Here is a 13,876-nt window from a genome sequence, read left to right as displayed (position 1 = left end):
TTGAAGCCCACTTCCTGTTTGGTGATATAAATGTCCTTCTTAATGACACGATTGAATAGGACATTTCTTATTTGAAGCTGAAAATACCCTACTTTTAGAGGTATTGTATTATCATCATTATTAAGAAGGACGGCCAGTCACAGTGGCTCACGCCTGTAATCCCAGCACTTTGGGAGGCCGAGGCAGGGGGATCACCTGAGGTCGGGAGTTCGAGACCAGCCTGGCCTACATGGTGAAATCCCATCTCTACTAAAAATACAAAAATTATCTGGGCATAGTAGTGGGCACCTGTAATCCCAGCTACTTGGGAGGCAGAGGCAGGAAAATCACTTGAACTCGGGAGGCGGAGGTTGCAGTGAGCCAATATTGCGCCATTGCACTCCAGCCTGGGCAGCAAGTGCGAAACTCAATCTTGAAACAAAACAAAAACAAAAATTAGCTGGGCATGGTGGCAGGCGCCTGTAATCCCAGCTACTCGGGAGGCTGAGGAGGGAGAATCACTTGAACCCAGGAGGCAGAGGCTGCAGTGAGCCAAGATCGCACCCTTGCACTCCAGCCTGGGCAACAGAGTGAAACTGTCTCAGAAAAAAAAAAAAAAAGAAGAAGAAGAGAAGAACAAGCACCAATGGCTTTAGACAGAATAATGAAATAGCATCTCAAGGAAAGAATCAGAAGGTTGCACTGGGTGTGGTGGTCACACCTGTAATCTCAGCAGTATGGAAGTCTGAGGCTGGAGGATCACTATATGTCAGGAGTTCGAGACCAGCCTGGCCAACATGGTGAAACCCTGTCTCTATTAAAAAAATACAAAAATTGGCCAGGTGCGGTAGCTCACGCCTGTAATCCCAGCACTTTGGGAGGCCAAGATGGGAGGATCACCTGAGGTCAGGAGTTTGAGACCAGCCTGGCCAACAGGGTAAAACCCTGTTTCTACTAAATATACAAAAATTAGCTGGGCATGGTGGCAGGTGCCTGTAATCCCAGATACTCAGGAGGCTGAGGCAGGAGAATGGCTTGAACCAGGGAGGCGGAGGTTGAAGTGAGATTGCGCCATTGCACTCCAGGCTGGGCAACAAAGCGAGACTCTGTTTCAAAAAAAAAAAAAAAAATTAGCTGGGGGTGGTGGCAGGCACTTGCAATCCCAGTTACTCAGGGAGGCTGAGGCAGGAGAATCGTTTGAACTGGGAGGCAGAGGTTGCAGTGAGCTGAGATCACGCCACTGCACTCCAGCCTCGGCAACAGAGCAAGACTCTATCTCAAAAAATAAATAAATAAGTAAGTAATCAGAAAGTTGCTAAAGCAAAATTGCTTGAACAGCAGCTGAAATAGAAGTGAACACACGGCCTCCAACCTCCTGGGGACACCCAGAAAGGGTCTGAGGTTCTACAGGAGGTATGGGATAGGGGACATGGAGGAGGGTTCAGTAAGACAACTCAGCTGGTGAAGGTAAGGTCTAATTGTAATGTGTAAAGTAAGCCCATTTGTACTCACCTTTAAGTAACTCTACTTAGAATATATCAAATTAGGGCCGGGCGCAGTGGCTCATGCCTGTAATCCCAGCACTTTGGGAGGCTGAGACGGGTGGATGACCTGAGGTCAGGAGTTCGAGACCATCCTGGCCTACATGGTGAAACCATGTCTCTATTAAAAATACAAAAATTAGCCAGGCGTGGTGGCATGTGCCTGTAATCCCAGCTTCTTGGGAGGCTGAGGCAAGAGAATCGCTTGAACCTGGGAGGTGGAGGTTGCAGTGAGCCAAGATCGTGCCACTGCATTCCAGCCTGGGCAAGAGCAAAACTCCATCTCAAAAAAGAATAATATTTCAAATTAGGTGTCTGTGCACCTACTATAATGCAGATACTGGGAGATGCTAACAGAGGGCACAGATGAATGAGAGAGATCTTAAGAGAGGAAGGTACACAAATAACTGGCCCAACCAAGAAAATAGCCATAAGTGATTTTAAAAAATGCTGTGTGGACACAGAGGTAAAGATTACTCCAGCTGAGGAAAACAGGAAGGCTTCCCAGAAGGAGGGTGGCATTTGAGGTGGATCTTAATAAAGAGACATGATCTTAGTAGGGGAAGGGTGGGTTTGAATTGGCAGGTCCATGGCAGAAGCAATGGGAAGAAAAAGATGGAAGCAGGAAGATTCAGGCTGCTCTTAGGGAAAGCAAGTTGTCTTTTTTTCTGGAGTTGAAGGGAGTAGGAGGAGGAATAGCTGGAGAAGACTGGAAGGTTAGACCAAGGACAAATTGTGGAAGGCCTTGAACTCTACACTGAGCTTGGGCTTCACTCACTTGTCAAAATAGAGACACTGATGGTTACATAACATTGGGAATGTACTTAATGCCACTGAATTGTACACTTCAACATGGTTAAAGTGGGCTGGGCATGGTGGTTCATGACTATAATTCTAGCACTACTAGGTCCTGACTTCTTACATAGTGTTATCGGGACCTTGTCTTGGCCTGGGCTGTGTCTGTTACTGCTTTTTGGGATGAGACAGCCTAATACAGGAAAACTTGTTTTTCTCTTTTAGTTTTTATTTCTTCTTTCTCTAATTTCTGCCTCATTCCCCCCTTTGATGCTTTTTATAAATGAAGTTTAATAGAAAGCATCACTATTATTTAATTCTTCATGGCAGCATAATTTTCTTCAGTTGGCAATGGCTGGTACTTAGTTAGAGCCATTAGTCGAGTGGTGGTTGTTTTGTCTACTAAGTCGATTGAATGCTTCTGACAAGGAGATGTAAGAGGCAAGGGAGTATTAAGCAACCACTTAACGTAGCCAGCACCACTTCTATTCATGTTTTAAATCCACCAAAAGACGAAAACCAACCTCTGAAGAGGGAGTCTGGGGACTCTTTTGGTTTTCAGGTTTGGGTTTCAGGTATGAGCTTGGGATTATAGCATATAGAAGGCCGGCCATCTCTTGGGTCACAGACTGAATAGGTTGTCTGGTTATGCATGCAAGTCCCCAGATGGCTTCCTATTCACTCATAATATGTATAGTACAATAAAGTCTTACCTATTGTGTTTCTTAACCATGTGGTATGCATGCAGTGAGGGATTCCTCTATTGGTCTTTCTCTTTTTTCTGAGACGGAGTCTCACTCTCTCGCCCAGCCTGGAGTGCAGTGGTGCGATCTCGGCTCACTGCAAGCTCCGCCTCCCAGGTTCACGCCATTCTCCTGCCTCAGCCTCCGGAGTAGCTGGGATTACAGGCGCCCGCCACCACACCCGGCTAATTTTTTGTATTTTTAGTAGAGATGGGGTTTCACCATGTTAGCTAGGATGGTCTCGATCTCCTGACGTCTTGATCCGCCCGCCTCAGCCTCCCAAAGTGCTGGGATTACAGGCGTGAGCCACCATGCCTGGCCAGCAAAACAATTAATATTATACGGAAAGTTATTGGGCTTAAGATCTCTGGCTACATTTACTTCCCTGATGATGATTCTTCAAGCTTCAGCCGTGCATAGACTAGTCAGCTTTTGGGGTGACTAGAGCAGGGCTGTTGTTTCTACAAGCTTCCACCATGTGTAGACTGGTCAGCTTCTGGAGTGACCAGAGCAGGGCTGCTGTCTCTACTGGCAGCTTAGTTTTGTCGCAGGATGAGTCGGGTCGGGTGGTCTGGGTCCTGGTGGCTGATCTACTGGTCTTGGGCCGCCAGTTTCAGCAGACTGTGGTGGATCTTAGGCACGATTCTCGCAACTTTAACAGCAGTGGGAGTGGACAAGATTACAGTATGGGGCCTATCTCTTATGGGTCCCAAAGTGGTTGGATTCCAATTTTTTAACCTAAACAAAGTCCCCAGGTTTAAATGGGTGTGCTGGGTCTGTTAGACTTAACAGGTAATCTTTCATGTCCCCAGCTATGAACTGTTTACATGGCTATCCCTAAGCCTGCATTTGCTTTCTCAAAGTTAGTTTTCCTAGCTCACGGAGATCACCTCTAACTTGACCTATGATTAGGGGTGGCCGGCTAAACAAAATCTCACAGGGCGAATACGCAGTTTGTTTAGTGGGGGTGCGCCTGACTCAGAGGAAGACCATGGGCAAGACTTGATCTAATCTCAGATAAGTCTCCTGGCAATATTTCTTCAGTAGCTGCTTGAGTGTCCATCCAGTTCATGCACTCCACTTTTTCTGAGCTTTGTGACTGGTAGGCCGTGTGTAATTTCCATTTTATTTTTAACAGCCGTGTTAAGATCTTGAACTATTTCAGCTACAAATGCCAGTCCATTGTCTGACCCTAGAGTTAGAAGCAGTCTAAATCTGGGAATAATGTCTCTTATCGGTACTTTAGTTACTTCCTGCGCCTTTTCTGTCCAGGTGGGGAAAGCCTCAACCTACCCTGAGAAGGTGCAGATGAACACCAACATGTACTGATAGCCTCCTGCTTGGGGCAGCTCGGTAAAGTCCAGAAGCAAGTTTTCACAAGGTGTGGCCTCTATTTCTTGAATTCCTGGGGGCCGGGTAGGCCCCTGCAGAGGGTTGTTCTGAACACAAGTTAGACATTGTTCACAAACGGCTCGGGCAATGGCAGTGAGTCGTGGCACACAGAAATGTCGTCTAAGTAGTGTCTCTAATGCCATTTTAAAAAAATATGAGTTATTTGATGGAATTGTTTTTACAAACTTAGGGGCTACCATTTCAGGAATGGCTAGCCTCCCATCTGAGAATTTCCACCATCCTCCTTCAATGTAATTTCTGGCTTCTTGGGCAAATTAGGCCCGTTTCATTTGGAGAATAATTTGGGACCTCTGGCAGGGGAGGCTCTGGGAGGAGAGGCAAAGCTAGGATCTCCTCTTTACAGTGCAGGGTAGTCATTGCTGCCCGTTTTGCCTCCTTGTTTGCTTTTCTGTTTCCTTTGGCCTCTAGTGTTCCTGCCTTTTGGTGCCCTTTGCAATGCATAACGGCTACTTTCTTTGGAGCAGCCCATATAGCATTTAAGAGCTGTAGAATTTCTTCTTTGTACTTTCTTTGCCCCCTGCAGTTAAAAGTCTTCTTTCTTTATATATAGCTCCATGAACATGTAATGTAGCAAAGGCATACTTATAATCCATGTAGACATTGACTATTTTTTTTTTTTTAGACGGAGCTCGCTGTGTCACCCAGGCTGGAGTGCAGTGACGCCATCTCGGCTCACTGCAACCTCCGCCTCCCAGGTTCACACCATTCTCCTGCCTCAGCCTCCCGAGTAGCTGGGACTACAGGCTCCCACCACAACACCCAGCTAAGTTTTTGTATTTTTAGTAGAGACGGGGTTTCACTGTGTTAGCCAGGATGGTCTTGATCTCCTGACCTCGTGATCCGCCCGCTTCGGCCTCCCAAAGTGCTGGGATTACAGGCGTGAGCCACCGCGACTGGCCAGACATTGACTTTTTTCGTCTTTTGCTAGCAAAAGGGCTCTTGTCAGGGCTATTAGTTCTGCCTTTTGGGCTGATGTTCCGGTGGGCAGAGACTGTACCTCTGCTGCTGAGTTTAATGTTACTGCTGCATACCCGGCTTGTCGGATCCCTTCCAGTACAAAACTGCTTCTATCTGTAAAGTATTCAACATCTGGGGCCCTGAGGGGTTGGTCTGTAAAATCTCTCTGGCTTGAGAACACCTTATCTACTATATCTCCACAGCAATGAAGGGGGCCTCCTGGTTCTGACCCTACTACTACCAGTGCCTGATTTACAGCCAGCCCTGGTGAGTTATCTTCAGCCTATACTCCAGGAATTTTAGTAAGTAACCGATACATTTCATTTACTCCCGGTTCTGGAGTCTTTTTTGCATATAGTCTCCAGTCCTCAGTCTGTGGGACAGTAAGGGTTAACATCATGGCCTTCAGCTCAGTTAGGCTCAAAGTCATATTTCCTTGTGGCCCAAAAGCAATCTGTACTTGGAGTTTTTGGAGTAGGTCTCTTCCCAGCAAAGGAACTGGACAATTTGGGAGGTATAGGAATTCATGTTGGACCTCTCGTCCTCCTATAACACACCTCCTTGACTGACAGGCCTTTTCTCTGAGACTCTAGTGGCTCCTACAATAGTTGTATAGTTCGTGATTAGTGGCCCTATAGGTCAGGTCACTACTGAGTGTTCAGCCCCGGTGTCTACCATAAAGTCCATTAGCTGGCCCGCAACTTCTAATGTGACTATTGGTTCCTGGGGGCCTAAAGAGAAGGAGCCCAGTCTGTCCCAGTCTTCATATCCTTCAGCCCCTGCCAGCCTGATTAGATCAGTATCTAGTTCCCCCAGGGTGCGGCAGCCCTTGGCAGATGGTCTCTTCATACCATGGCCCTGACTACTCTCCTCATTACCTTCTGGACATTCATTCTTCCAGTGTCCCTTCTTTTTGCATCATGTACATTGATCTCTCTCTAGCCTCGGCCGGCTCTCAGATCTCTGCCTAACTTGACCTCTTCCACATCCATGTCCACGTCCACATCCTCTTACAATACTAGTTTCCCTTTCTACGAGGGCTGCCGCTAACAGATCGGCCTTTTTCTCAAGCCTCTGTTCTGCTTCCTTCTTTGCCTCTTGGTCACGGTTAACATACACCTCAGTGGCCACCTCTATAAGCTGGGTGGCATTCGCGCCTGTAAACCCTTCTAATTTCTGCAGCTTCTGTTTGATGTCACCCTGGGCTTGTCCTACAAATGCCGTGTTCACCGTGTGCTGATTTTCAGCTGCTTCAGGGTCAAACGGAGTATAAAGCCGGAATGCCTCATACAGTCTTTCATAAAACTGGCTAGGGCTTTCATCTGCTCCCTGGAGCATCTCTGAGATTTTCCGTATGTTGATTGTCTTTTTCCCACCATTTCTCAGCCTTTGCAGGATTGCCTCTTGGTACCTCTGCAGGTGCTGAAACTGGGTTACATCATTTGGGTCCTCGTGTGGGTCTGCTTCTGGGAGGTGGCCTTGAGCATATGCCTGAGCATTCATTGTGCCTGCTGGTACATTTGCTTCAAGCCAGTGGAGGGCTGCCTGAGTTATCCTCCGGTGCTCCTCAGTATTAAACAGCATCAGGAGGAGCTGTTTGACATCTGGCCAAGTTGGATTGTGTGTTAGGAAGATGGACTGCACCAGATCTATAAAGGCCTGAGGTTTCTCTGTGCAGGAAGGGGTATGGTGCTTCCAGTTTAGGAGATCAGTGGTTGAAAAAGGCTGGTAAATGAAGGTTCATTCCCTTCCCTAGATTTGACCTTGTTCATTATAATAGAGGGGGGTCCTCTTTTTTCCCTGAGAGGCATTTGCATAACCTGAGTGCGGCCATGAGTAGATATAGGGGAATTGGTCCAGGTGTCCTGGCTGTCCTCCGACCCCAGTTACTACCCTAAATACACGACCAATTGCTTCCCTGCCACTCTTGCGTCCTGGGTTGGTTAGGGTGTAAGTTTCCCCAACATTTACGAGCCATTCTCTCATCCTGTGTCGGACTACTAGTTGCACCCTGGAAGGTGATCAGGCTCCCCTTCCCTCCTTATGGGACAGGTCCTGCCTTGGGCCCCAATACCTTACCGTGGTCCTGAAGTGCACTGTCCCTGGAATCGTCCTGTACCCCTTAGGTTCCATTGCACTGTCAGGGAAGGGACACTGGGTCGCAGGAGAGCTGATCTCCCCTCTGGGTTGAAGTTCTCCTGATGGCACACCTGGGGTCACAGGTATCCCGCCAGTCTGGGGCTCCAGCCCCACAGGCAAAGGAGACAGCAAACCTGTCATCTCCTCTCCCGGCTGGCTCACCAAAATGTTGTAGAAATCAGAGGACCAAAGAGACCAAATGGGTGTTACAGGAGGATTTTTATTAAGGTGTATGCTGGCTCAGTGGATTCACATCCAAAAAATTGAGGCCAGAACAAAGACAGAGCTCAATTTTTATAAGAAAGCTTGCAGAAGCAGAATAAAGACAGTTAATCAAACAGTGACAGGTCTCGTAATCTCTAGCATAGCTTGTGACCTTGCAGTTGCATTGAAGGAGAAACAGGAACTTCTAAAACTTGCAAAATATTTATGGGGAGGTGGTAAAGGGCTAAAAGAGGAATTTTGTTTTTCTTATCCTTATGTTGGGGAGTGCTGGGACAGCCTCCAGAGCACATTCCTTTTGGGTTCTGACTTCTTAGATAGTGTTATCAGGACCTTGCCTGCACCTGGGCTCTGTCTGTTACTGCTTTTTGGGATGAGACAACCTAATACAGGAAAACGTGTCTTTCTCTTTTAGTTTTTATTTCTTCTTTCTCTAATTTCTGCCTCACTATGGGAGGTCGAGAAGGGAGGATCACTTGAGCCCAGGAGTTCAAGACCAGTCTGGGCAACATAGTGAGATCTCTACAAATAATAGAAAAAAAATTAGTGAGGAGTGGTGGCATGTGTCTGTAGTCCCAGCTACTCAGGAGGCTGAGGTGGGAGGATCACTTGAGCTTGGGAGGTCAAGGTTGCAATGAGCCAATTTGTGCCACTGCACTCCAGCCTGGGTGATGCAGCAAGATCCTGTCTCAAAAAAAAGGTTAAAATGGTAAAAGGAAACATTGAGGTGTTTTTTTATTTTTGTAGTCACTTTCTTTTTTTTAACTTAAAAATTTTATTTATTTATTGTGTGTGTGTGTGTGTGTGTTTTTGACAGAGCTTCACACTCTTGTTGCCCAGGCTGGAGTGCAATGGTGCAATCTCGGCTCACTACAACCCCTGCCTCCTGGTTCCAGCAATTCTCCTGCCTCAGCTTCCCAAGTAACTGTGATTACAGGTGCCCGCCACCATGTTTGGCTAATTTTTGTATTTTTAGTAGAGATGGGATTTCACCATGTTGGCCAGGCTGGTCTCAAAGTCCTAACCTCAGGTGATACACCCGCCTCAGCCTCCCAAAGTGCTGGGATTACAGGCATGAGCTGCCACACTCAGCCGATTTTTTGTGCTTTTTTGAGATAGAGTCTCACTTGCCCAGGCTGGAGTGCAGTGGCACAATTGCAGCTATCACATTATTAAAAAAAAAAAACAACAAAAAAAGGCCAGGTGCAGTAGCTCATGCCTATAATCTGAGCAGTTTGGGAGGCCACAGTGGGTGAATTGCTTGAGCTCAGGAGTTTGAGACCCACCTGGGCAACATGGCAAGACCCCATCTCTGCCAAAATGACAAAAAAAAAAAAAAAATAGGCAGGTGTGGTGGTGGGGACCTGTAGTCCCAGCTATTTGGGGGGCTGCGGTGGGAGGATCACTTGAGCCAGGGAGGTTGAGGCTGCAGTGAGCCAAGATTGTGCCACTGCACTCCAGCCTGGGCAACAGAGTGAGATCCCATCTCAAAAAAAAAGGCCAGGCGCTGTGGCTCATGCCTGTAATCCCAGAATGTTGGGAGGCCACCACGGGCAGATCATGAGGTCAGGAGATCGAGACCATCCTGGCTAACACAGTGAAACCCCGTCTCTACTAAAAACACAAAAAAATGAGCCAGGAATGGTGGCGGGCACCTGTAGTCCCAGCTACTTGGGAGGCTGAGGCAGGAGAATGGCGTGAACCCAGGAGGCGGAGCTTGCAGTGAGCTGAGATCGCACCACTGCCCTCTAGCCTGGGTGACAGAGCGAGATTCCATCTCAAAAAAAAAAAAAAAGGCATGAACTTTGTTAGTCACTCTTTAGAGACTTATCCTAGCTTTCCAGAGCACGTGGTCCCCAACTAGCTGTTATCATCACCACATACTGGGAGTGTGTTCAAGTTTTAGACCAAAAACTCAGGAAGAAATACATCATTAGTGTTTGCCTTGCAAAATAATATGTATAAGCAGAGGATAAGTTGGATACAGTGACCGCTTGCTCCCTTCTTCCCTTCCTTTTTCTTGAATACAGACATGTAAGAGACTACTCACTAGATAATGCTAGTAACATGGGAGATTATTTTAGGTGCATATATATCTTTCTTAATTTTAATAGGCATTTATTTTACGGGCATTAGAATAAACATAATTTATAAATTGCATTAGAACATAAACTTGGATGCTCCAGGAGGGACCCAATATTATAGTGTGTTAAGCAGAATAGTAATGTATTTCTCTCTCACACAAAAGTCCAGGTAGGTGGTCGAGGGCTGGAAAAGGCCCAACCCTTACTCATCTGGTTGCTCTGCTGTCCTTGACACAAGTCTCCCATCTCATGTCCAGGATGGCTGCTCCCACTCTAAGCATCATGTTTTCATTCTAGCCAGCAAGGAAAAAGCAAAAGAGGAAGGGAAAGGTACCACCTGCTCTTTAAAAGCAGATTCAAAAATAGCAGCCCCAGCTGGGCGCAGTGGCTCGCGCCTGTAATCTCAGCACTTTGGGAGGCCAAAGATGGCAGATCACTTCAGGTCAGGAGTCTGAGACCAGCCTGGCCTACATGGTGAAACCCCATCTCTACTAAAAATATAAAAAATTAGCTGGGAGTGTTGACGCGTGCCTGTAATACCAGCACTTTGAGTTGCCGAGATGAGTGAATCACTTGAGTCCTGGAGTTCCAGACCAGCCTGGGCAACATGGTGAAACTCTGTCTCTACTAAAAACACAAAAATTAGCTGGGCATGGTGGTGCGTGCCTGTAATCCCAGCTATTCAGGAGGCAGAGGCACGAGAATCACTTGAGGTGGAGGTTGCAGTGAGCCCATATCGCATGACTGCACTCCAGCCTGGGCGACAGAGCGAGACTCTGTCTCAAAAACAAAACAAAACAAAACAAAACAAAACAAAACAAAAACATCTCCTGCTATTCCTCTTTCAAGTTTCTGTATTAAATTTAACTGGAAAGTATCCAGACATTCCAAGATGAGGTGTTTTACCATTTTTAAAAATTATTTACTGTTTTTTCTTTTTAAGCTATGCTATTAACTGAAATTTACTATTATTTAGCTATATTAGAATTGTTCTCAATACTGTGCAACCAAAACAAATAAGTAGACTCTTGAGGCTGAAGACAGCAACTGTTATCCATAAATCCCAATTTTGCATATGTATCAAAATTGCTTCATTTTACTTATTCACTATTTTTATTTACAGAGTAAATGTTACAAATCTGAAACTTTAACATACACTGCTAATAAAATGCCATTTTAATTATTTTACATTGAAGTTCCATGAGATTTTTATTATATTTATTATTTATTTTTAAAATTGAACTTCACCCTTTTGTAACAAAAAATTAAAAATTTTTGTTGACTCTGTTTGAACACAACAGACTAGGAACTCTTCCCTAGACAGTGTTAGAGAATTGGCAAGAAATGTCACCAGCAACTTTTAGAACTTTCCGGTGGTCCACACTTGGCCAAATCACCTTCAAAAAGGAGGCTCAAATCAGGCCCGGTCCTGACCCCCAGGCACAGACCCAGGGGACTACCTCCGAGACATCATGTTTCTTGCTAATCCGGGTCAACTTCCTGACAGTCTCTATCGCATGTGGGAGCAAAGGGACTTAACAGTCACTCTTCCACAGTTTAATTGTTTTGTCATTTTCTAGCGCGGCAGAAGTGATGATGTTTTCTGTTGGGTGACAAGCTGTTGAGGTCACAACATCTGTGTGGCCTTGTAATTTCTGTACAATCTCTTTTGTCTGAAGGTTCCAGATGTAAAGAAGGTTATCCTCCGAGGCAGACACAATCCACTTCCCGCCAGTAACAGAGAAATTGGCAAATATGCAGTATTTCTCGTTCTTGTGGCCAGTGTATGTCTTCAGGCACTTCCCCTTGCTGTAGTCCCAGAGCTTGAGTGTTGCCCAGCGTGGCAGCCAGGATGTATCCGCCCTTCGGGGAGAGCTTCACGAAAGACACCAGGGGTTGTCATCATCAGTGAGCGTTTTCAGGCACTGGCCTGAGGCGGTGTCCCAGATGTGACAGAGACCATCATAGCTACTTGAAACTATCAAGAATCCATCACGATCAAAATGAATGGCCGAGACTGGATCGGAGTGAGCTAGCAGTCTTGTGGCACTTCCCTGTTTTCACAACCTATATCCTCACACTTTCATCAAAGGATCCTGAGACAGTAAGGCTGGACTGGGGATTGAAGTTACAGCAAAAGACATAATTACTGTGTCCCTTCAGGGTTTTCAGACACTTTCCCGAGCTCACGTCCTGTATCTTCAAGGTTTTGTCATCTGAGGCGGAAACAAAAAGGTTAGAATCTGACGACCAGGCTGCATCGGATATTCCCAGCTTGTGACCAGACGGTTTTCTCAAATTTCCCATCATATGAGTCCCCCAAATTTTAATGAGTTTATCAGCAGATGAACTTGCCAGCCACTCTCCATTCGGGCTGAATTTCACGGAGGACACTGCTTTGGTGTGGCCAGCAAGGGTGAACTTTAGAGAGCATAGTTTGGCTTCACGGGCGTAGGCTTGCTCTGAGTGGTGGATGACGAAGGGGTCGGCTGTGCTCTCCTTGCCTCTGTCTCGGGCTTGCTCTCCTCCATCGCCATGGCTCTGACGCTGGCCGCACAGGGGACGTGGACGGAGGGTCCTGGTGACAGAGGCAGTCTGCCGGGCTGCTGCGGAGGGCCGGGCGCTCCGGGCGTCGGCGCATCCTCCCTGGGCGGGAGCGCGGCCTATTCATTTATTTTTTTTGAGACAAGAGTCTCACTGTGTTGCCCATGCTGGAGTGCAGTGGTGCATTTTCGGCCCACCGCAACCTCTGCTTCCTGGATTCAAGCGATTCTTGTGCCTCAGCCTCCTCAGTAGCTGGGACTACAGGCACGTGCCACCACACCCAGCTAATTTTTTATATTTTTAGTAGAGACGGGGTTTTGCCATGTTGGCCAGGCTGGTGTCAATTCCTGATATCAGGTGATCCGCCCGCAACGGCCCCCCAAAGTGTTGAGATTATAGGCGTGAGCCACCGCGCCGGCTGAGAATTTTATTTCACCAAATGAGTCTCCTGCTAACAAATGTTTACCTGCCATTGGCCTACACTGTGCAAAGGGCCTAACTATTAGATAATATCTAGAAATGTCACAAAATTAGCCTGAAAAGTAATCCATTTTTTTTCCTGTAAAATAAGTTAAGGTAGCTTGAGATGTTTCTATTTTAAGTTGGTAGGGTTAGGCCCGGTGGTGGCTCACAAATCCCAACATTTTGGGAGGCCAAGGCGGGCAGATCGTTTGAGGCCTAGAGTTTGAGACCAGCCTGGCCAACACGGCAAAACCCCATCTCTACTAAAAATACAAAAATTAGTTGGGCGTGATGGTGTGCGCCTGTAATCCCAGCTACTTGGGAGGCTGACGCAGGAGGATCACTTGAACCCAGGAGGCAGAGGTTGCAGTGAGCTGAGATCGCGCCACTGCACTCTAGCCTGACAAAGTGAGACTGTCTCAAAACAAAAGAAAGTTGGTAGGGTTAAATTTGCATCCCAAAATTTACTAGGATCTATAAAGACATACATTACTTTTTTTTTTTTTTTTGAGGAGGAGTTTCACTTGTTGTCCAGGCTGGAGTGCAATGGTGTGATCTCAGCTCACTGCAACCTCTGCCTCCCAGGTTCAAGGATTCTCCTGTCTCAGCCTCCTGAGTAGCTGGGATTACAGACATGCGCCACCACACTTGGCTAATTTTTTTATTTTTAGTAGAGACAGTGTTTCACCATGTTGTTCAGGCTGGTCTCGAACTCCTGACCTCAGGTGATCCACCTGCCTCGGCCTCCCAAAACGTTGGAATTACAGGCATTAAGCCACCATGCCCGGCCCATGCATTACTTAAACAAATTTTTTTTGAGACACGGCCTCCGTCACCCAGGCTGGAGTACAGTGATGTGATCTCAGCTCACTGCAACCTCTGCCTGTCAGGTTCAAGTGATTCTCCTGCCTCAGCCTCCCAAATAGCTGAGATTACAAGCATGTGCCACCACACCCAGCTAATTTTTTGTATTTTTGGTAGAGATGGGGGTCTGACT

The 13,876-nt window shown here is 46.7% G+C and overlaps 1 pseudogene; it reads right to left on the bottom strand.

Moving 5' to 3' along the window:
* Positions 1 to 11,305: 11,305 nt before the first annotated feature.
* On the bottom strand, positions 11,306 to 12,529 carry LOC134809787 (WD repeat-containing protein 5-like; annotated as a pseudogene).
* Positions 12,530 to 13,876: the final 1,347 nt, after the last annotated feature.

Source organism: Pan troglodytes, chromosome 3 (genome assembly GCF_028858775.2).
Source record: "Pan troglodytes isolate AG18354 chromosome 3, NHGRI_mPanTro3-v2.0_pri, whole genome shotgun sequence".
NCBI lineage: Eukaryota > Metazoa > Chordata > Mammalia > Primates > Hominidae > Pan > Pan troglodytes.
This window is presented reverse-complemented; position numbering and strand designations above follow the sequence as displayed.